General features: G+C 55.9%; 1 long non-coding RNA gene and 2 other non-coding genes across 3 annotated transcripts; all 3 read left to right on the top strand.

Moving 5' to 3' along the window:
- The first annotated feature begins 179 nt into the window (after positions 1-179).
- Positions 180-14,690, top strand: LOC114235372 (uncharacterized). Its single transcript, XR_003621556.2, has 5 exons — positions 180-371; positions 6,830-6,949; positions 11,467-11,551; positions 13,923-14,057; positions 14,487-14,690. It is a non-coding gene; the product is annotated as an uncharacterized LOC114235372 (long non-coding RNA).
- A 2,817-nt stretch (positions 14,691-17,507) lies between these two features.
- On the top strand, positions 17,508-17,582 carry MIR143 (microRNA mir-143). The gene has a single exon (NR_129199.2). It is a non-coding gene; the product is annotated as a microRNA mir-143 (primary transcript).
- Positions 17,583-18,951: 1,369 nt separating this feature from the next.
- On the top strand, positions 18,952-19,032 carry MIR145 (microRNA mir-145). The gene has a single exon (NR_129198.2). It is a non-coding gene; the product is annotated as a microRNA mir-145 (primary transcript).
- The last annotated feature ends 3,669 nt before the right edge of the window (positions 19,033-22,701 follow it).

Below are 22,701 nucleotides of genomic sequence, written 5' to 3' on the forward strand. Positions count from 1 at the left end.
GTCAACCACTCCTTCCTTAGGGGGTAAAAGCAACATTCGGCACCAGGGGCAGGTCAAGGCGAGGCGGTCACGTGGCGGGCGCCTGGGCCAATCGGGGGCCCCGGGAGGGCTCAGCACCCGCCTCACCCCAACACTGGGCTTGCCTCTTCAGCTCATATAAGGTAAAAGGCAGAGGGCCTCTGGCCAGGGAGCAGCGAGCAAGGGGCTGGGGGCTTAGTGTCGGCCGTTTAAAAATGCCCCTGCAGCAGTGAGGGGTGCCAGAGTCCCAGTGAAGTTAGTTGAGAAGCAGTGACATCCTCAAAGATCCCCCAAATGGCCTGACCCCCATCTCTGGGCCACAAGGAGCCACACCTGGACCAGACACAGGAGAGGTAAGCACCAGAGGCAGATGTGGGCGGGGGTGGGGGGGGGTTGGGGCCTGTGGCATCCTCCCCAGGAGAACACTGTGTTGGGCGTTTAGTCCTTGCTCTCTTGCTAACCTGCTCTGTGCCTTCTGCCTCTCTGGGCCTCAGTTTCCCCATCTGCACAGAGGCTGGACTTGATTATCTCTAAGCACCCTCCTGCCCTGACGGATGTGTGGAATCTGTGGTCCTGTTGGCTTCAAGGACTCCTTGTGGCTGTGATTAAACGGGGGAGGGGGGTAGCGGGATGGGAACAGGGGGAGTGGACACTGCTCACGCCTTGCCGGCTGAGCTTCACCGCCGTGACCGAGTCTGGGCCCATCTCCCTGGCTCCTCGGTATGCAGTGCTTCTGTGTTCCATGAGGTTTGATTTCACAGCTCCAAGAGCCCGGGGCTCCTGGCAAGGAAAACTCTTTTCAAATAATGGTTTCAAGAAGCAAAACTGGAGGAGAAGCCGAATCAGCTCAGGCTCTGCAGACAGGCAGACAGGCAGACAGGCAGACAGGCAGGAAGGCCGGGGTACAGGCTGGGCCAGGGCAGTGGGATGGGCACGCTGGCTGGGGGATGGGAATGGGGCCTGGGCGCCAGCCTGGATCTGCCTCTCATTGCTGGGCCCGGTGGCCTTGGGCAGGGGCCCTATCCTCTCCGCCCTGCAGCCTCCTATCTGTACCAGGAAGCTGTTGGGGGACACAGTCTCCACGCAGGATGTGGCTTCTGAGCCCCATTCAAGCTAAAGGGCAGCCAGTGCCGGGAAGTTTCCCCAGGAGCCCTGAGATGAGTCTGCCCTTTGGCCCCTAGCTTAGAGTCCGAGCAGATGCCCGTAGCCTGTGGGAACTTTTGGAGGTTGGGCCTCACGTGATTAAAAGGAGCCGAAGGGGCTCTGACTGCAGGCTTGGCCCCAGGCAGCCTCTGGTGGGGAAGGGGCTGATCTCTGGATCAGGACAGCAGCGTGGGATGGGGACAGAGGGACAGCAGAGGACTTCAGGGGGGGAAAGTGGGGGCTCAGAGGAAAGCAGGCAACGTGGGATGGGCATGGGGAGGCAGAGCTAGGTAGAGGCAGAGGTCTGAGGTCAGGACTGGGAGATGCTCTTCTAAACAAGCTCTGGCCACATCTGGGGCCCAAAATGGACACAGTCCTCCAGCGCCAGCCTGCCCAGCACCCACACCTCCCCACCGCTGGTCACATGAGACCCAAGGCCATCGTGGTCCAAAAGGAGGCCCTGCCTGGGTCCAGTTCTGGCTTGTTTACTACGGACAAGTGACCCTGGGCAGGCCACTTGCCATCTCTGAGCCTCAGTGGGGCGTCCATGGGCCATGTGTCCCAAAGTGTGGGGTCTAAACCACTGCACACTCACCTAGTACAGGGAATCTGAGACGGGGCCCAGGATTCTGCTTTGCAAGCTCCCCTGCACATGGAGATTTGAGAATGCGGTGCTGTGAAGCAGCCTGGGACTCTGGCAAAGAGGCCACGGAATCCACAGGAAGAGAGCTCTGCTCTGGGTGACCCAGAGAGCTGACGGCAGCGCTGGAACGGACCCGTCTCCCTGCCCAGCCCGGGCTCCCTAAGGTGGTAGGGATAGGAAAGTGAGACTGCGGTTATGACGGTCCAGGCACCACCTAAGGCCTTGGCACAAGTCAATTCGTCTCATCCTCACAACAACTTTGTGGGGTAGGTGCAATTATTATCCTCACCCTCACTGTGCAGATGAGGAAACTGAGACACAGAGAGGTTAAGTAGCTTGCCTGAGGTCACACGGCTAGTGAATTGTTAAGCCTGGACACTATAATTTCTGGCTGCCCCAGAAGCTCTCTCCCCAGGGGGTCTCCCACCTCCTGCCCTGCCCCTGGGCCACCCCACCCCAGAACTTCCTGGTGACTCTCAGGTGAGCAGTGACAAGGACTCCCACCCACCTCACAGAGGAGACGAGGCTCAGAGAGCAGCCGCATGGAGCTTGAACCCAAGTCTTCCGGGGCACGGCTCTCCCTCCGCCCTGCCGCTGCCCCAGGACCGAAAGGAGTCTGCTTGCCACTGGTCCCTAAGAGCCACACTGCAGGCCTTTGGGCAAAGTCAGCGCTTTCCCAGCCTGGCCAGTTCTGGGAACAAGCTGACACACACAGCACCGAGGACGAGAAAGTTCCAGGCCCAATGCCACCACGGAAACTCGGGGCTGTGTCTGACTCCCGAGTGAGCCTTGAGGGGTCCGGGGAGATGGTCGCTGAGGCCTTCAGCTCTGGGCTGTGCCTGGGGCCACCTCAAATGCAATTTCCAACTAAACAGTCCCCCGGGCTCAGGGCCATGGAGTCCTGCAAACATCTGTGAAAAGGCCTTTTTCCGATGATGGTTATGACCATTTTTGTCCGCATCTCCTAGTGCACGTGAGTTTCTCTGGGGTTTATACCTGGAGAGGATTACTGGGTTCTGGGGTACATGCCTGTGAACGGTCCAGGGGAGCACCGCGTTATTCTCCCAAGTGGCTGAACCAAGTGACCTGCCACCAGCAGTGTAGGAGTGGCCCCCATGGACAGCACTTGAAATGATCAGATTTCTTGAAGTACATATGTTACACTTCATTTTGTATCTATCAAATTTGTGTAATAAAGAATGTAAGGAAGAAACAAAAACGCTGCTATGTCCTGTCCACATGGGTATCTAGAAATTGCCCTACATATGTACCAAGTTGCAGAGTACCCTGCAGGCCCTGGTTGGCAGTGGGCACTGCCATGAGGCCCTCCCCTCCCCCCCCCCCCCCCAGCAGTATGCAGTGGCTGTGGTCCAATCAGAGGTCGCCTCAGGGCCGATCAGCAGGAATTCGGGGGTGAGGGTGGGGAGGAGGGGAGGAGGGGAGCCCGCAGTGGCTGCCACCTCCTAAGGGCCTGTCTAGACAGGCCCCACGGGGCTTCACCACACATTTCGAGAGCCAGCCCCCTTCCCTCTTGCAAAAGAGTATTGTTGGTGGCAATGCTCTGCCACCAGAGACCTTTTCTCCAATTCACAACGTGCCTTAATGGACAGCGTGAATCACCCGCTCTCACAGCCCATGGAGACCAATTCGGGCCTGTTTTTGTTCGAGGGAGGAAACAGGCCGACTCTGGAGCCAGGAGGCTTCAGAAGTGGGGTGAATCCCTGTGCCCAGGTGATGAGGTGACCAGGCGAGGGTCAGAGCCCTACTAGAGTGGGACTGAGGTGTGGTAGGCCGGTTGTTAAAGCTGCCAGAGGGAAGTCAGGCTGCCTGGTTTTGAATCCCATATCTGCCTGGTAGGACCTGCGTGGCCTTGGACATGATAAGAATACCTGTCTCGTTGGGTTAGTGAGCCGTCTGATTAAGTGAGTTAAAACTCATACAGCCCTCAGAACAGTGACTGGCATATAGTAAGTTCTCAATAAAAAGTAATTGCAAAACTGTGAATACTAAAGGCAGCTTTTGGGGGGTAGAGGGGATATACAGGGCTCGAAATATTCTTTCCATCTGGGGAGGGGATAAACTGTTCCCTCAAAAATAACAATTGGCCCTAGCCAGATTTGCTCAGTGGATAGAGCATCAGCCACAGACTGAAGAGTCCCTGGTTTGATTCTGGTCAAGGGCACCTCAATTGCAGGCTCCATCCCAGCCCTGGTCGGGGTGTGTGTGGGAGGCAACCAATCTATGTTTCTCTCTCTGTGTCTCCCCCCGCCCCCCACTCTCTCTAAAAATCAATGGAAAAATATCCCAGGTGAGGATTAACAACAATAACCAAACAAAACAAAAAAAACACAATTGCCACATATCAACTCTGCCCACATACTTTGCCCAGCACTCTCTGAGGTAAGAATCATCCCGCAGGGGACCTGGGAGCTCAGAAAGGTTAGTCATTGGCCCAGAGTCACACAGCTTGTAAGAAGCCAAGCTGGGACTCAACCCCAGGAGCGGCTGACTCCAGAGACCATGTGCTCACACGCTAGCACCACCCCAGTGAGTTCGTGAGCCAGAACCAGTTCTGGTCCTACTCTGCCTAACAGGCCCCACTCTGGGCATTTGGGGAGGGGCCATGGAAGCCTCATGCTTCCTTCTGGATTAGTCACTGTTGGGATAGGGGATAGCCTCCCACGCCCACCCCCAGGCCTGCTCGGGGCAAAGATGCACCCTGCAAAACAATCATCACCAATGAGCAGCCCTTGGTGTGGCTGAGTACCCTGGGGGCTGAGTACCCTGGGGGCCTCAGCGGTCAAGGCTGCCCCTTAGCCCGAACAGCCCATGGGAGATTGGAGGAAGGGGCAGTCAGCTAGGCCAAGGCTGGAAGAAGCAGGCTCACCCTGGCTCCTCCCCAGGAGCCTATACCGAGAGCCCCCTCCTCAAAGACCCTCCTCTGACCCAAGCCATGCTCTGAAGAAGGTGGAAAGCCCCAAACTGGAAGCCGATGGCTTTCCACCCAGCAGCAATGAGGCAGAGGGGACCCTCCTCCTCCTCCTTCTTCAGGGCAACAGGGATGGGAGAAGTGTCCGGAGGGAAGGCGGCTGCGCCTGATGGCACCACCCCTGGCTGGACGGCTGAGCTTGGAGGCCACTGGTCAGTCTGCCCCTCAGGCACGATTGTCTGACCTCAGGCAGGTGGCCCCACAAGACCACTGAAGCTGAGCTAAGCTGAATAGAAGGGGAGGAAGGGAGAGAGCCAGGCTAGGACTCTGGCCTTGGCTCTGCAGCCAACACCCTCGGGTAAGTTCCTCCATCCCTCTGGGCTCTTCAGGCTGTGCTGTTGCTTGATTTGAAAAAAAAAGGGGGGGACAGCTCCAGTCACCCCATGTATGACAGTGATGCTCAGACTCTCGGGAGGAAAACCTGGGGTGGGGGTCAGAGTAGCAGGGGGCACACTTTTGGGCAGACAGAGAAGACAGGAGAGTGCATTCCAGGTGGGGAGCTCTGTGCGCAAAGGCACCGAGGCAGGGCTGGGAAGACATTTCCAGGGGAGAGCGAACAAGCCCTGTCGGTTGGAACGGAGGGCGAAGTCTAGGAACTCCGTGAGGTTTGAGGCTGGCAAAGTGGGGAAGGCCTGGCCGTGAAGTGGCTTGGATAGCCAGGAACCAAAGCCCCAGAAGGTGGGACAGGTCCTTCTTGGCATCTGTCCCTTTCTTTAGCCTGTTTGTCCCCCTCCCCAAAGCACCACCAGGAGGCTACCAGTGCAGGGGAGAGACCTGGGGTTTGGGCATCGGTGACTCTGCGATGTCACCAGTGCAACAGGAGGCCTTCGGGTGGGATCAGAACGAGCAGGACGCCCAAGGGCTGCAGTCACCATCTGAGAGCTTTCTGAGGAGCGGGAAAGGACAGGGGTGCATGCCCAGCGAGACAGATGTCATCGGGATATTGGGAAGGAATCTCCAGTAGTCTCTCCAAAGAGAGAAAGCAGTGAGCTCCCCATCACCAGAGGTATGCAACCTTAGCAGTGACACTGTAGAGAGAAGTCAAACATTAGGCTTCAGGCTTTTCCCACCACCGACTGGGATTTCACATCACAGCCCTGGCTGCCTTGGGCCAGTCTCATGGGGCTGAGCACCCCCCCGCCCCTCCTGCCTGAATGTCAGATTCCCAGCTGGGCATGACATCAATTCTGCCCTGGCTGCACACGGGGGCCTCTAGGGACTCCCTTCCCTCCCACTTCCTTTCACCACACTGCTGCCTTCTGCCCTTCCCAGGCAACACCAGGGAGACCTGGAGCCTGGTTGTGAGACTGGGTCCCTGGGGGGCATTCAGCCGATGGCCTTCCACCCAGCAGGAATGAGGCAGAGGGGAGCAGGGTCCCTGAGAGCCCTGTTCACACGCCCCAGAGAGTTTACATGGAAATTCCTGGAGGGTCACAGGGAAGCTTAGAACAAGATGCTTTATTTTTGGCCTCTTTCTTTCCTGTCCCTCCTTTCCCCCAGCAGTGTGTGTGGTGGGGAGGGGGGTCACAGGAGGCTGGAAGAGGAAAGCGGGCCTCCTCTTTGGACTGAGTCACAAAAAGACCGAGTATGGAGAGATGGTGCAGGGCAGATGCGGAGGGGGACCAGGCAGGGGCTGGGGAGGTGGGCAGTTATGTGGGACAGGGTGGAGGGAAGGGCAAAGTCCTGGGCAGGGTCCTGGGGAGTGGGCATGAACACTGATCTGGCCAACAGGCATTCCTGGGCACTCAAGACCAGAGCTACCTGAGCTCTGGGTTCAAGCTGGAGACAGAGAGTCAGAGCAGGCTCCCAGAATTGACAGAGGATTGGGGCCACCAGGAACCCTGGGCACTGGGTCCCCCACTCAATGCACTGTAAAGCCACAGAGAATGACTAGATCCATCTCATCCACCCTGCTGAACCCAGTGCCCGCTTAATAATCTTTCCTAGTCTTGAGTGCTGAACTCATTGTGTCACAGTTCTGTTAGGGCTGAAAGTCCTGTCAAGAGCATCTTCAAGGCCATCTCCTTGTGTTATAGATGCAGAACCCAAGGCTAACAAGGAGGAAGTTGCCTGAGACTACACTGCCAGAGTGGCTGCCCTGCCCTATGCATCCTTCTTCGCCTCCTTCCTGCCTTCCAGCCAGAGATGAGACCATGGTAAGGTGCTTGCAGCCAAGGGAGGGGGGCTTAGGGGAGGTGGGTGACCTGCCAGGACATCCTGTCTTTAAGAGGTAGTCAGAAGATGAAGGCCTATCTTGAGTTCTGTCTGCTCTGCTCCGAAAGGCCGCTTTCCTGGCCAGAGATGGTCCCCAAAGTTGCCAGCTGCTGCAGATGGGAGGCTTCCTGTAGAGGAAAAAACCCAAGGCTGGGTTCTTTCCTGGTTCTGCCCCAACTCTCCACATGACCTTGAGCATGATCTTGAACATAAGGTCCTCTCTGGCCTCAGTGTGTCCAGTGAGGGGCTGGACCCAACCCATTGGGACAGCTGAAGATTCCCACCTATGATCTACCCCAGTCTCCTATTGTACCTCCTCTCTATCTTGGTCCATCTTAGCTTTGCCTCAGCATAGGAAGTAGGCCAGGCACGGGAAGGAAATAGCAGCCTGCAGATTGCCCACTGCCTCTATGCCCAGGCTTTGCTTTCCAGCCTTGGAATTCCCAGAGAGGCAAAAGGCCCTTAAGGTCACCCCAGTGAAGGAATCTGAGACCAGAGAGATTTGGCAGATTGCTCAAGGTCACACTGCAAACCACAAGCAACTGGGGGGTGGGCTGCGGGTTTCCTAAAGCCCAGACCAGTGCTCTCTCCACGGCCCACACTGCCCTCCATAATAATGGGCACGTAAGCCATCCTCATGCGGACCTGGGCACTGATTTACCTTGACACCTCAAACCCCTACATGGGGAGCCTACAGTCTCCTCCTCTCTGTGGGACTCGGGTTTTTTCTCCTATTAAACAGAAAGATGGGGTAGACCAGATGTCTCTAGGAGCCCTTCCACCTCCAACACTGGAGCTCCGGCGTTGCCGCCTCAGCCCTTTCCTCACCAAAGGTGGGGCCACCCAGGCCAGGAAATCCCACCAAGTCACAACCCAGACCCCAGGGCTGGGCTTTATCCAGAACTGCAGGCTTGGGCCCAGCTCCCCCTTGAGGATCTGGAATTTTCTTACCATAAAAGGACAAGCCTCTCGCGTCCCTGCTGCCAGCCCCGCTGGGGGAAAGGCTGAACTATTTTTAGAAAACTCAAGGGTTTGCTCCTTGAACTCAAGATGGAGCCTGCACCCAGGGAGCCCCCTCGCCATCTCTCTCACCCACCCTCTCTCTCTTTTCCTCCCTCTTCACCCATTGCCCTCTCTTCCTTCCCTCTCTCCTCTTCTTTTGGCCTCTCTGTCTTGTTCTCACTCTCACTCCATCAATCTCTCTTCCTTTGTCTTCTCTCCTCTCTCTTCCTTCCTCTTCTCCCCCAAATGATCCTTCTCCCTTCTCCCCAAATCTTCTCAGAGTCAGCTCCCCTCCCCCATTCGCTTCCTTGGATCCTGTTTTTGGTGGTTGGAGAGAGTAGCATATCTGCCTCCCGCCCTCCCCCCCCCGCCCCCCCCCCCCCCCGCCTTCTTAAACACTATTTACAACATAAATTCCAAACATCCGCCATCTGGTTCTAGGAAGGGCCAAAAGATATTTGGAAAAGGAAGTCATGATTATTCCATGTTCAAAGCCAAAGGAACTTAAAGGCTCTCCTCTCTCCCTCCTTCCTGTGGGGCCCCTTTGTTAAGATCTGAGCCATTAGGATCCCTCAGTGAGTAGAAGGGGTCAGTCCCAGCGGGGGCCCCAACTGACTGCATCTGCTCTCCATGCCTCAGTCCCCTCATCTGAACAATGGGGGTGAAACCAGCCCTCATGCTCTGAGGCTTCAAGTCCTGATGTAGAAAATCCACCTGATCCAGGTCGCTGGGGCTGCTTTGGGCTGAGCAATAGGCTGGGATGGGGGCAAAGGAAGTCAAAGGCAGCTAGGGGAGCTCCAGCCTCAGTACTTGCTGCCCAGTCTCTCTCTCTCTCTCTCTCTCTCTCTCTCTCTCTCTCTCTCTCTCTGTAGATCTATGCAGACCATTCACCTTCCTTCACACTGACGCTCACACCAAGGGGACAGCATGGGGTCCAACCATCCCCACTTATCTGACGCTCGGAGGACTCTGGATAGATACCATGGAGTCCAGTCCGCTACCCACCATCATGATGAGGCCCAGAGAGGGAAAGACACTTGTCCACAATTACACAGCACATCTACAGGAGACCTGGTACCTAACCTGCTGCTCTTCCCATCCAACACATTCCAAGAGAAACCAACACTTGTGTATCTGAAAGGCATGGCCCAGTCCCAGTAAACTGGAGCCCTGGAGCTCCCAGTTCTTTGCAAAGTGGGCAGGACAGAGGGGAGAACTAACTCCTTTATCATGGTGTTTTTTTGGTTTTGGTTGTTGATTTTTTTTTTTTTTTAAAGCAAACAGCATGTGAGGGAGAAATACTGCTGGAAAGAGGTATAACAACAAATCAAATGAGAAGTCCCCTGGCCAGGGCCCACATGGCCTGCACTGATACTGAAAACATTTTCTCTGTTCACAACGCCCTTTCCATACCGACTCACACACACCTGACAAAGTGCCATGAGATACTGACTCCTGTTGTTGCTCTGTCAAGACAATGCCAGGAATTGTCTGGTGTTACAGGGGAGCCGGAAAATGCCCAGTGGGCTGCCTGGAGCCAATCCTGATCCTGGCCCTTACTGGCTGTGAGTCCTTGAGGGTGTGCTGTAACCTCTGGGAGCTGCAGTTTCCTCATCTGTAAAATGGGGATAAAAATGGCACCTAACTCATAAGTGATTGTAAGGAGCATATGAGAAAATCAATGTAAAATAAAGAACTTAGCAAGTGGGGAGCACATGGAAAGCACCCGGTGAGTTAGCTGTAACACCCAATATGGTAGCTTTTGCTCGATTCCAGCGTGTCCCAATGTAAGCCCGATAGGTGGCAGCTATTATCATTGCCACTGTTTTCCCAGTTTTTGTTCTCACTGGAAGGTCAGAGTCACGGGGCTGTTGGTCTCTACCCCCACCCTCCCAGAGCCCCAGCTACTCCCGGAGGGCTTGGGATTCTAGGCCAGGCAGGTCTGGGCCCCTTTCTTCCCTTTTTCCTGCATCATTCTTGTTTCCGCCTCAAACTGCATTCCCAGGGCTTGCTCAAAAGTCCCCAGGCAGCGACCTTCCCTGGGGAGGAAATAGGGAGCGTGTGAGGCTGGTGAACTCAGCTGGGGTGTCAAGGGGATGGGAGGGCACTCTGGGACAGAAGCCCAGAGCAGCCCACACAGAGGCGACATGAAAAGGGCCCCACACGGTGGCCCCCACCGAAGCTTCCATGTCTTCTCTGGGTACCACTTCGGGCCTTTGCCTCATCCTCTTGCTTCGTCTCCTCCCGTGCCTGGGCCTCTCTGTGGGGCCGGCCCCATGCTCATAGTGGAAATGGCAGCCATTTATTGTGGGCTTACTACGTGCCAGCAGCTGTGCTTGCACTTGACATTCCACCGTCACAAACAAGTGGGAGGTTGGAAGCCAAGGTGCAGAGAGGTGAAGCCACCAGCCCGAGATCACACAGCTAGAGAGTGTTAGGGCGAGAGTCCGGTGCAGGTCCGCCTAGCTCCAGGGCCTGTGTCTTTTCTATTCTTTCCAAACATGGTGGAAACCCTGGAGCCCAGGGAGAACAGCAGCTGTCCTACGAGCACATGCTTCAGGAAGCCGCGGAAGGGGCCCTCCTGAAAGAACCAGCGTGGGTTGGGTGCGTGCGCCCGCACAGAGCCCCAACCTCAGCTCCCTCCCGCTGCCGTGCCATCTGGCTCGCAGATGTGGCCCAGGCTCGGTTTCTTGGAAATGAGCGAGGCCAGGAAAGGGCACAGGGGCTTTTGCAATGACCATAAGGACGTGAGCTTCGTTTGGTGGTCCTCTAGCCAGCTGCTGCCCAAGTTCAGGAGACAGCTGGGTTGAGCACGAGCAGCCCTGGGTTCAAGCTGGGCCCTGACACTCCCCAGCGGATGACCCGGGCTCATAGTAGAGCCTCTTGGAAGCTCAGCGAGCGAGCTGAGGCGATTCCTGCCGCGGGGTGGTTGTGCGTGTTCCTTGAGTCAGGGAGGGAGCCCTTTGCAGGCTGAAAACCTGGTGCAGCTGGTGGGCCCAGGGCTGTCCCTTCGCTCCTGGCCACGGTGTTAACCCCAGGTTTTGATCTACCCCTTAATGGCTCTTTTCCCATGTGTGAGGCTGGAGGTGGGATCTGAGGGGCCTCTGGGGAATTTCCTTCCAGACCTGTTCTTTCACTGATGCGGCCTGAGTGTGCTCAGAGCAGGGAGCCTCCCCTCTCCCCGCACCGAACCCCCCCATCTCGAAGAGGTTGGGGCGGCTCAGATGACTCCTTTTGAAAGCCAGGCAGGCGAAGCAGGAACCACGGCTGCCTAGGGCCCGAGAAGCCGGCTCTTTGAAGCCTGGAAAACCTCAGCAGGTTCAGCCCCAGGCCTCCAAGGACCCAGCAGCAAGCCAGATCCATCCTCAGCCCCCGGAGATGGCAGCCTGGCCAGAACCTGCAAAGGCCACAGGGCAGCCCAGCATCTCCTGACAGGTGGCATCTTCATTCCTTTCAGGAAAGGGCACGGAGGAGCCAGCACCCCAGAGGGGCCTCCTGAGGACCAGAGGAAGGCAGGCAACAGGGACCCTGGAAACAGAACTGTGAGTGCTCCCCACCCCACTCGCCCAGCACCCACCCCGCTCCACACCTCCCCCCCTCCCCCCCATGGCGGCTCCTGTGGTAACCCAGGTCCACAGGATACCCTCCCCACCCCAACCCTCAGAATGACCAAGAAGCCAGGCCTCAGATGGGAGGAGTGGGCGGGAGGCCCCTGCTGATGGATGGGGTGCCGGCAATTTGGGGCTGTTGGGTCTGGGATGAAGGTGAAACAAGTGAGACCGGAGGAGGAAACAACCAGGGTCCAGATACCCACCCCACCCCATGCCTTGCGCGCTCCAGGGAACACAGGACTCGGGAAATGCGGGGAACCACGACAGTCTTCCCGGGAAAGGAGTAAACAGGTTGGACTCTAGAAGCAGGTAGACCCGGGGGTAGGGAGCCTGGTGATAACAGAGCCAGCATGAGGGGCTCTGACAGGGTCCGCCAGGTCAGGTGTGTGCCCTGGAGCGCAGTGCTTGGCACGTGTGAACATCAAGCTACCATAGCAGCTGTTTTTACCACCATCTTGTTCTTCCCATGCCTGCCAGTTCTTAGTGCCCTGCATGTGGAGCAGGCAGGGTGACCTACTGGCCCCATAAGACAGGTGGAGAAACTGAGGCCCAGGGAGGGGAAGGAACTCACTTAGAATGGCACCGACAGTCAGTTGCAGAGGGGGCTTCTGGCACCAGCTCATGTAAGAATGGAAAAAGTGGAGGGAGACTCGGAGGTGAGCGGAGGAGGCCAGGAGCCGACATTCCGGGGACATGTGACAAGGCCCAGGCCTGGCTTACATAACGCAGCACACCTGCTCACTTCTGCACGCCCCACACGTGTGTGCAAACGTGCACCCCGGCACAGCGCGCACACCCAGCCCCCTCTCCCTAGCCAGCGAGCCTCGGAGACTGGGTCTAAACAAATTGGATTAGGAGGGCTCCAGGCGCCTCCTCCCGAGACTGTCCCGCGCAGACACTGAGCAGGCCTGCAGAGCTGCCAGCTGCGGTGTCTCGGCCACACTGACAGTCAGTCCTCAGCCCCCCTCGACCCGCCCCCGGGCCCCAGGAAGAGGGCCAGGGTCCGAAAGGATGCCACGATGATGGATGGGCTGAGGGAGGTTCCAGGGCCAGCTCAAGAGCACACAGGATGTTAGTGCTTGTGCGAGGCTCATTTCTGAGCTGTTCCCAGCAACCCACCCCCACCCCCACCTCCCACCCAGCCCTCCCCTCCTGCAGCCTCTCCCACGGCCACTGCAGCTGGAGCCCAAGCCCTGAGCGGAACCACCCTCCTCTCGGTCTCTCAGCTGACCTGAGCAGGACTGGACACTGTCAATCCAGCTCAGGAGACAATGGCCTGGGGCTGAGACACAGGCAGGCACTTGAGAGGGAAGAAGGAACTTGTGAACAGAAAGACAATGGCACGGTAAAGGCTTTCGCACCCACTGTTTTGTTTACTCCTCAAACTGTGCCTGGGAATTAGAAGGTTGCGTCCATAGCACAGACGTGAGCACTGAGGTTCATTTAGTCAGTGATTCCACAACTCCCCTTTCCTGAGCCCTGAGTCTGCACCAGGCCCTGTGTGGGGTCCGGGGGACACCGAGATGGATGTCTTAGAGCCTCTGCCCCCATTGTTTAATGAAGCAGTGTCCTCTGGGCTGGTCATTGGGCACTGGGGCCTCCCTGGTCTCCCAGGGACCAGCTGCAGCAGAATCCCCTTTCCATGTGGCACATGTGAGCGGTTGAATATTCTCACCAAGAGGAGCCTTAGCAATCCTCCCATTCAGAGCACAGACCCTGAAGTCAGGTGCCCCAAGTTCAAATCCAGCCTTGCTCCCTTTTTGCTGGATTGCTGTGGTCCATTAGCCTCTCCAGCCTGTTTCCCTCCTGTGAAATAGGGATACAAAAGCTCCCACCCAATGGGGCTGACTGTGAGGGATAATTAGGATTTTCTATACCCTCATTTGACACAGGGGGAAACAGGCCAGGAGAGGAAAGGGCTTGGCCAGGGTCACGTCATGAGTTCGAGGTTACGGAACCAGGTGGATTCCCTCCTCTCCACCCCGTGTCCCTATAGAAATCCTCCCACCTGGTCCATCTCACGCAGCCCAGAGGCCACAGGGGGCCAAGTTGCACAGGTGACTATGGGAACATGTCCTGAGTCCCACCCTCCACCCTCAGTCCGGCCCCAGCCTCTGCAGCCCCAGAGTCCCAGGTGACCAGCGGGCCCCCAGCCCTCAGTGGTGGTGGAGGGTGGGGGAGCGCAGCGGCAAGCTCCCAGCCCAGAGCAGCCTGGCCATATAAGGGAAGGAGCCAGGGAGGCCTCCTGGCTCGGGCCTGGCGAGAAAACCCAGACAGCCACTGTTTATTTTCTCCTTCCCAGCCTCCCAGGAGCTTCCCGACAGAAGACAGAGGTTCCCCCAGGCTCAGCGACATTTCCTGAAGACAGTGGGGAGCAGGAAGGAGAAACGGCTCATCCTTGGAGCAGCCCCCCCAGACTGCCAAGGGCCAGCACCAGGTAAGATTCTGAGGTCACCTATTCAAATGCCTCCTTTGACAGAAGGGAAAACGGCCGCAGAGAGGAGACGTGCCTGTGAGAAGTGACTGAGCCAGTTGGTGATAGTGGCCCCCTGTCCCCTGACTAGGGACCCAGAGCCTCTTGTGGGGAAAGTGACATAGGAGGGCTACCGGCCTCCTTCTCGGTCAGGCCAGTGCTGTCTGCCAGCCGGGAAGACACACAAGAGTCAAGGGAAGAGTTCCAGGGGCCAGGGAGCCAGGTCCTCCCAGCCCAGCCTCGCCTCCTCTTCCTCCAGGAAGCTCTCCCAGCTTCCCCCAGGGGCAGGAACCTCTCTGTCCTCTGAGCCCTTGGCAGTCCTTTCTCGGGCTCACATGCCACTGGGGTTCGTCCCCTATTTGCCTTGCATTTTCCTTCCATTTCCACCCGAAGGCACTCCTCCAGGGCAAGGATGACATCAAGTTCAGTCCCGTCTCCCCCTTGGCATGTAGAAGACGGACTCGGTTTGCCGGATGGGCAGGTGAAATGGTTAGACTGTCTCAGACCCACAGGATTGCTCAGGGGGTGAGACGTTGAGCATAGAGATTGAAATGAGGAATCCCAGCTGGGCTCCTAGCTCCCTGCCCTCGGAAAAGTCCCTTCCCACGGAGCCTGGGGGGTGCACGGGGATTGGACCAATGACAACACTCAATAAATGACTGTTCTTAGCACAGTCCGCACCCTTACGATTTTTCTAGATATAAAGAAACAATTAGGCAGCTTATCGCCACAGAGGAAATGGAGGCAAAACCCTCCCCTGCTCAGAGGCTGTGCCTCAAACCCCTGTCCCTGCGTCAGAGGTACTCCCATAGGAGCGTGGGACTGCCCCATCTACTTCCTGTTTCTACACCCAGGAGAGCTGCTCTTTTTTCGGCAATAATCTGAGCCCAGTGGGACAGTGGGATGTGCTGAAAATAGCCCTCGGCACCCCCACCCCCTCCAAGCTGGGCTATGACCTAGAACCCGTCTCCTCCCCTTCCGGGTCCTCCACGAGGAGGTGATAACATCGCCTCGCCGGCCCCATCGGCTGTTCTGAAGATTAAATGTGGCCCAGATTGCAGTCACTCAGATGCCCTTTCTAAAAATGTTTACAATCATAATATTTCCAAGTTTAAGATGTCATGGTTAATATCTAAATCTAGTCACTAAGAATGGAAAACTGTAACACTGACCAGAGTTAGGAGATGAGGGTCAGAACACAGACAGTGAGAATGAACCGGTGTTGTCATACTCTACCCTGGCTTGCAAGGCCCTGGCCCTGAGGCTGATAAGCAGGCGCTAGGAAAGTGGCCGACAGGAGAGCGCCCAGCCGAGGCTTCCCTTCCTGGTAGACAGGACTGAGAGCGAATGGACAGGCCTGAGTCACTCTGTCTTCCACAGTTAGTTAGTGCCGAGGCCACAGGCTCTCCCCACACGGCTCACTCCCTGTGCTGCACCCAGAAGTGAAAGCTGGTTTTGGTGAAAGGGCTTTGGGGAAACCTGGGCACCCACTGGGTGCAGGGGCTGGTTTGTCTGCTTGGTTCCAGGCAGCAGATGATCCCTTTTTTGGAACAGCCCTTCCTGACTCCTTACTGAGACCTCCACATGGGTCAGGCGAGTGTGCCCTCTCGCAGGGCTGGGGGGAGCAGCCGAGAGAGGAGTGGACAGGCTGTGGGCTGCCCAGGCCCCCCAAGGCTGGTCCTGATGTTGGAATCCCTCCCCAGACCAACGCAGAGTTCCCACAAGAATCCCATGTTAGAGGCAGGCAGTTCTTTGGCTGGACATGCCTCAGGAAGGGGCTGCCTGCTCAGGGGGCTCCCGGGACTGACCTACCCCAAATGTCAGAGCCGGGGAGAAGACTCTCTGGATAGGGGCCTGATTTCAGATTTCTGCTAGAAGCATCGGAGACGCGTTTTAGTATCAAGTGTGTTTTTCCTGCTCACTTCCAGCCCTGAGAGAGGGTTGCCCACCCCCCTTTGCCCTTTAGACATCCCTGAACATGTATGTAATCTGGCATCAAGGCCACCACAGTGGGCATCCAGAAAAGAAGGAGGATGCTCTCAAGGTGCCCTGAGATCTTGGGGGACAGGTGAAGTGCAGGGGGGGAGGGGGGGCTCTGCCTGCTCACTCAGATGTTCCCACCCAAGCCAGGTCCGAAGAGGAAAATGAATTACCCACATGCCGTTCAATCATCCACTGAGTGGCATTCATCCCCTGGGCCTGTCATCATGTACAAAGGCCTCAGCAGAGCCCAGGACACCCCCACATTAACCAGAGGCGGGTGTTGTCCCCAAGGAACTGGAAATCCAGCCCAGTCACAGCGAGGTGCAATCGGCCCTGACACCAGAGAGAATGAGGCTGAGGAACACGACTCAGCTGTTCAGCCAGTGCTGTTGGGTCTACACCGCCTGAGCCTGCTCTCAGTGGTGAGTACAGTTGGCAGGGTCCCCTCCCTCACGGCTGGGCCGCAGCCCATGCGTGCAAGTGGTCTTAAAGGAGACGACCGTGGCAAAGGATCAGGAAAAGGGCACAGGATGTTTGAGGACATGACCCGGGTGTCCTGATGTCTGAGAAAGTCAGGGAGCGTGTCCCTGAAGAAGTGGCCGTTTGAGTAGACACCAAGCCCATGCAGAGCAGATGGGCACGGGGGGGGGGGGGGGGCATGGCACCTGGGAGCCTGAGGTGGTGGGTGCAGGGCTCCCTGGAGGAGAGGCCCAAGAGGAAGAGGCCAGCCGTGGCCCGATGGGGCGGGCGCCATAGCCTTTGGTGAAGGTTTCAGAATCTAGCCAGAGGGCAGTGGGAGCCCTTTCAGGATTTAAGGAGGGGAGAGAGAGGACCATATTTGCATTTTGAGAAATCACTCTGGGTGGATGGCAGGGAAGAGTGGGTGGGAAGTCTGGGTGTTGAGGGTAGAAGCAGGGAGAGCAGGCAGGGGCCATGGCAAATGTTGGGTGGTATGAAATGTCAAATTCCAGGACTGCGCTGTTTGGCTGGGATACACCGAGCACAAAGGAGGGGCATGGAGTCAACAAATTAGGAGACTCCATTTATTGAAATGTCGAGAATCGGCAGCTCTAGAGAGACAGACTGTGGTCTGCCCAGGGCTGGGGCGGATGGGGCTGGGAGGGGCTGCGTGGTAAGAGGTTTCTTTCTGGAGGGATGAAAGACTCCCAAGTTGATTGTGGTGATGGTTGTGCAACTTTGTGATGTATTAACCCATTTCGTTGTACACTTTAAAGGGGGGAGAGGATCTCATTGCCATAAAGCTCTTTAAAAAATAAATAAATAAGAGGAAAGTTGAGGTTTGGTCCCAGAGGGCTCAAATGCCAGGCCAAGGAGAGGTGGGTACAGAGGTGGTGGAGCAGAGGCCCCTCCCGGCCTCCCTGCCCGGCGGCCTCCCTGCCCGGCGGCCTCCCTGCGCGGCCGCGCCTGTCCCCCAGCCTGAGGTGCAGTGCTGCATCTCTGGTCAGTTGGGAGTCTGAGATGAAGCACTGTAGCTCAGGAAGGGAGAAGCTGTTCTGCGGACACCCGCCGGAAGCGGGAAGTGCTGGTGTTGGGGGGGGGGGGGGGGCGCGCCGGGGCGGGGGGCACCAGGAAGGGCACGAACACTTCCGATCTCCAGACTGTCAGCGGCTTGTGCTGAGGAAGTTTCTGGACCCAAGTCTCTCCCATGCCACCGTCTGCTTCATGATTCTGGGCAAGTCCTGGCTGCTCTGTGCCCCACAGTCTGTCCATTGTAAGATGAGCGGTTGGAGCATTTAGTGTGGCCATTACCCTGCACCGTGACTCTGCTTTTTCTGAGCCGTGGCGGACCCCGCTAATCTGTCAAGGTGTCCATTCTTGAAGCGCTCAGAGTCAGCTTCAGAATCCTTCTCAACACTGAAGTCCCATCAGGGATTCAGAGCTGAAACCCACTCATCATTTGTGGGTTGGACAAAATCTTTCAGTCCTAAAGATAAAGTCCTGAGCTTTGAGCCAGGCTCTTCTCTCCTGGAGCTGCTAACCTTGCTCCAGGCTATTGACTAAAACCATCCAAACATCTCACAAACGCCGGCTGTCTCGTAGAGGCTTCAGACAAGCAAGGAACAGCAGAGGGAAATCACTGGGCTAAGCACAATTTTATTTAACCTTCCAATAAGCTTGGGAGGTAGGTAATGTTATTGGCCCATTTTACAGATGAGAAAACTAAGGCTCAGTTAACTAATTTGCCCAAGGTCACACCTTGATTGTGTTGAGCCAGGGTTGTAGCCTAATCTGTCTGCTTTCAGATCTGTATCGTTACCCAGTGCATGTGACATTGAAAACTGGGGATTGGGAACTGGAGGTGAACATAATAAACCCTGCTCTGGTCTTGTCCTTACATTTTGGGTCACTTTTAGCAAAGACAGACCCAGACACTTTCCATCAATCCTATCAATTCCCTTCTCCCTAGCCTCCACCCCCTAAATTATATTTATCTCACCTAATCCAGTAGGTCCTCTACTATCCCATTTTACAGTTGAGGAAAGCCGAGGTTAAGTGACTTGCTGGAGGTTACCATGGAGGAAGTTGCCAGAGACAAGGGACAGGATCTGCCCAGTTGGTTTAGAGTAAAACCCTCCCTCTGGCTGGAGACTCAGGAATGCACACAATTCATGGCTGTCCTGGGAAGGGGGGCCGGCTTGCTGGATGGATGCTGGTCAACAACGTGGCCTTTGACCTCAGGGAAAGTACTCTCCAGGCCACTTGAAGTTCCAGTCACTACGCCTCCCGGAGCCACATCCTGCGATACATGGCGCGCCCACGCTGGCCTCTGCAGACGGGCTGGATGCAGAAGAAACTCCAGGTGGTCCCGTAGGGTCGTGGCAGGGCCTTGGTGCTGAAGGCCGCACTCTCACCTTGTCCTCACGGTCCAGTTTTCCCAGGAATCCCTTAGATGCTAAGATGGGGATTCCTGGAAATACTGTTCTTGAGGTCATGGCTTAACAGCTGGATTCGCCTCCTTCCCATCCCAGAGTTGCCCCCGTGGGCCTCGGCTCTGCACGGCATGCGGGTCAAGTGGAGGCCTGCCCTGGAGGTAAGAGGGCTCGCGAACTGTGTTCTTGACCTTTAAGTTGCTTTTCTTTCCATTTGGTCCATTTCGTAACATCCCTTTGAGGCTGGATGTGGGAACTTCACCACTGTGGCACTCTTGGGAAATTCGTGCCGGCACTCAGCTGAGCAGTGGTGGAGCCAGGACACCATACGGCACCAGTTTCTTCCCGTCTCCCTCACCCCACTTCCCAGCATGCCAGATGGTAGGGACACAGTATCGTATCCACTTATTGATAAACTAATAAATGCACATCATATTTGTAAAGTTTATTAAATCAGTTAGGTAAACTAAAAACCACGGGTCTTAGATCACTTTGGAATGCAGCCATAGAAAAAGGAAAATTTTTTCAAGGTAGAGAAGATAAAGCTCAGAGCACCCTCGTGTGGTGATGCCTGCCTCTACCCACTCCAGGAATACTGGGGCTCTGCGCGCTGGCGTGCACACACACAACCACTCACACATGCAGAGACTCCTCCCCACTAACCCGGGACTGCTGTGGCCCCATCCATCATCTCATTACCAAGGATGCCTCCATCAACAGTGTACTTTTGCTTCCATACCCTGGCTCCTCCTCCAGGCTCCCTGAAGGTCATGTAACTAGTGAGGCTCACAGAGGTGAAGTGACCAGCCCAAGGTTGCCCAGATAACAAAAGGCAGAGCCAGGAATGGATTCCAAGTGCAGAAGCCTATGGCAATTCCTTAACCAAAAGCAAAAACTACAGGACAAAAAAAAAAAAAGACTTTCTGAATAGACACATGGTATGCTAATGACTGAATGCCAAAGACTGGAAGTGGTCCGGGCACAAACCTAGAACTTCTCGCAAACCCTTCCTGGTGCTTTTCATGGGGTCGGTAGAGACAGTAGGTTTCACGGCCCCAGAATCCTCAGTTTGGGCTCTGATCCCCATATTCCCAGGGACCAGGTGGCTCCGACACGTGTCACAGGCTGTCATTCTAACAGGCCTCACTGAAGGCATTTATGAAGTATGAGACCCCTTCCCCTCAAACACAGAGATTAGAGCTGGCCTGACCATGAAGAAATAGGACTTGGTCCCAATAATAATAATAATAACAACAACAACAGCTTCCACTCACTGACTACATACAATTTCCCAGACACTGTGCTAAACACATCATGGGTGTTATCGCATTCAATCCTCACAACAACCCAGTGAGGTAGGTCCTATCGTTTCTCCATTTCACAGATGAGGAATAAGCCAAGTCTCAGAGAGCCTAAGAGGCTTGCCTAAAAATCACACAGCTTCTAAGTCATGAACCTGGAACCAAACCAAGTCTGAGTTTATGCTGTTAACCTGCCCTTGTCCCCTTCCTCCCACTGGCCTGGCCCGGTGGGCGGGGCTGTCCCCCGATGACTTCCTCTGGGGAAAGGGGGGAAACAAGCCTTCAGTGAGACCCAAGTGGTCTCTCCTGTGCTCTGTGACTGTAATAAAGTGCTGGACCTTGACTTGTGTCCTGTTTCTTCCTGGGAAGGTGGTGGAGGGAGGGAACTCGGGAGCGGGGGAAGGGGTGCGGGGGGGAGAAAGCAGGGAATGAACCTGTCAATTTTAGTTTGCTAGGACTATCATAGCTGGTGCCACAGACTGGCAGCTTAAGCAATGGAATTTTACTTTCTCCGAGTTCTGGAGGCTGGAAGAATAAGATCAAGGGTCTCGGGGCTGTTTCCTCCCGAGGCCACGCTCTCTGGCTTGTAGATGGCCGTCTTCTCCCTGTGTCTTCACTCTGCGTGTCTCTGTCCTAATCTCTTCCCATAAGTACACGAGTCACATTGGACCAGGCCCCACACTAATGACCTCATTCAACCTCCATCATCTCTTTAAAGACCCTGTCTCCAAACACAGTCACATTCTGAGGTACTGGGGGTTAGGACTTCAACATGAATTTGGTCCCAACTTAGCGCATAACAGCCCCCCCACCCCCGCCCTCGCCCCAGGGAACCCCGGGTGCCTTCACGTTGCCAGACCTTCCAGAGACCAGCACAGACAGCAATCAGGACCCACACGGGGAGTCGGAAGCCCCAGGGAGCTGCCATGACAAGTCTGGGAATACGGCTATGGAGGGTTAGAGGCGGGAGGTACGGTCCATTAGGGTGGGGCCAAGGTAAGAACCAGGAGCACCTAGGGCCCAGTCACACAGCAGCCGCTCACCTTCAGTCCCAAAGGTGTGACTGACCAGGTTACATAAGAGAGTCTGAAATCACACCCCACATGGGTATCAATTCCCTTCTTCCTAGTCTCCACCCCCTAAATTATATTTTTCTCACTTAACAGGCCTCACTGAAGGCATTTATGAAGTATGAGACCCTTTCCCCTCAAACACAGAGATTAGAGCTGGCCTGACCATGAAGAAATATGACTTGGTCCTAATAATAATAATAATAATAATAATAATAATAATATAGTAACAGCTTCCACTCACCAGGGTATCAGGGTTCAGAGTGAACTCTGGACTTCAGCTGTCCCATAGGCATCGTGGCCAACACATGGGGACATTTTAAACACAGGTCCCCCACCTCTGGCATGATCCTCCAAGTTCTGCTACATTTCAAGAAAAAACCCAACAGCCTGACAACCTCTTACAGGACGATACCCGGATTCCCCTGCTCCCCACACCATCCTTCGCACCCCAGAACAAGCTGAGAGGACACCTGTGCCTGCACTTCACCTCTGAGGAGTCAGGTCTGTGAGGGTGCAGTTGTGAGGACAGACTCCTTGGCACACACCAGTCTGAGCTTCTGCACTGCCCTTGCAGAATGTCAGCGCTGAGACCATTTCTCAGCACAGCCCTAAAGGATTAACACATTCCTAAATGCTGTGCCATGGGCCTCTATCCCATGGGGAGAAGGAACTGACACCCCAGGGACAGGTCCAGTGACAGATCCCCAGGAAGAGGCTCAGGCTTCTGCAGCAGTGATGGAGGCCAGCACCAGATCCCTCCTGGAAGAGTGGCCACCGGGACAAGACTTGGGCAAGGGAGATGGTGCCCTCTTGTGACCAATCCTGGAAAAACAGGCTTCCTTGCTTAGAAGGACTTTCTGTTATTATTATTAACTAGAGGCCCAGTGCACGAAAATTCATGCCCTCGGTGGGGGGGGGGGGGGTCCCCTCAGCCTGGCCTGCGCCCTCTCGCAGTCCGGGAGCCCTCAGGGATGTCCACCTGCCAGCTTAGGCCTGCTCCCCAGAGGACTGGGCCTAAGCTGGCAGTCAGACATCCCTCTGGCAGCCTGGAAGCCCTCGGGGGATGTCTGACTGATGGCTTAGGCCCACTCCCTATGGGAAGCGGGCCTAAGCCACAGTCAGACATCCTTACATCCTTAGCGCTGCAGCAGAGGCGAGTCAGCCCAGCTTGTGGCTGAGCGGAGCTCCCCCTGTGGGAGTGCACTGACCACCAGATGGCAGCTCCTGCGTTGAGTGACTGCCCCCTGGTGGTCAGTGCACAGTTCCCAGTCGTTCAGCCATTAGGGTCAATTTGCATATTACCCTTTTATTATATAGTATGTTATCAGAAACCATTATTTAACACATTTGCATAGGATTG

This window comes from Eptesicus fuscus, chromosome 6 (genome assembly GCF_027574615.1).
Source record: "Eptesicus fuscus isolate TK198812 chromosome 6, DD_ASM_mEF_20220401, whole genome shotgun sequence".
NCBI lineage: Eukaryota > Metazoa > Chordata > Mammalia > Chiroptera > Vespertilionidae > Eptesicus > Eptesicus fuscus.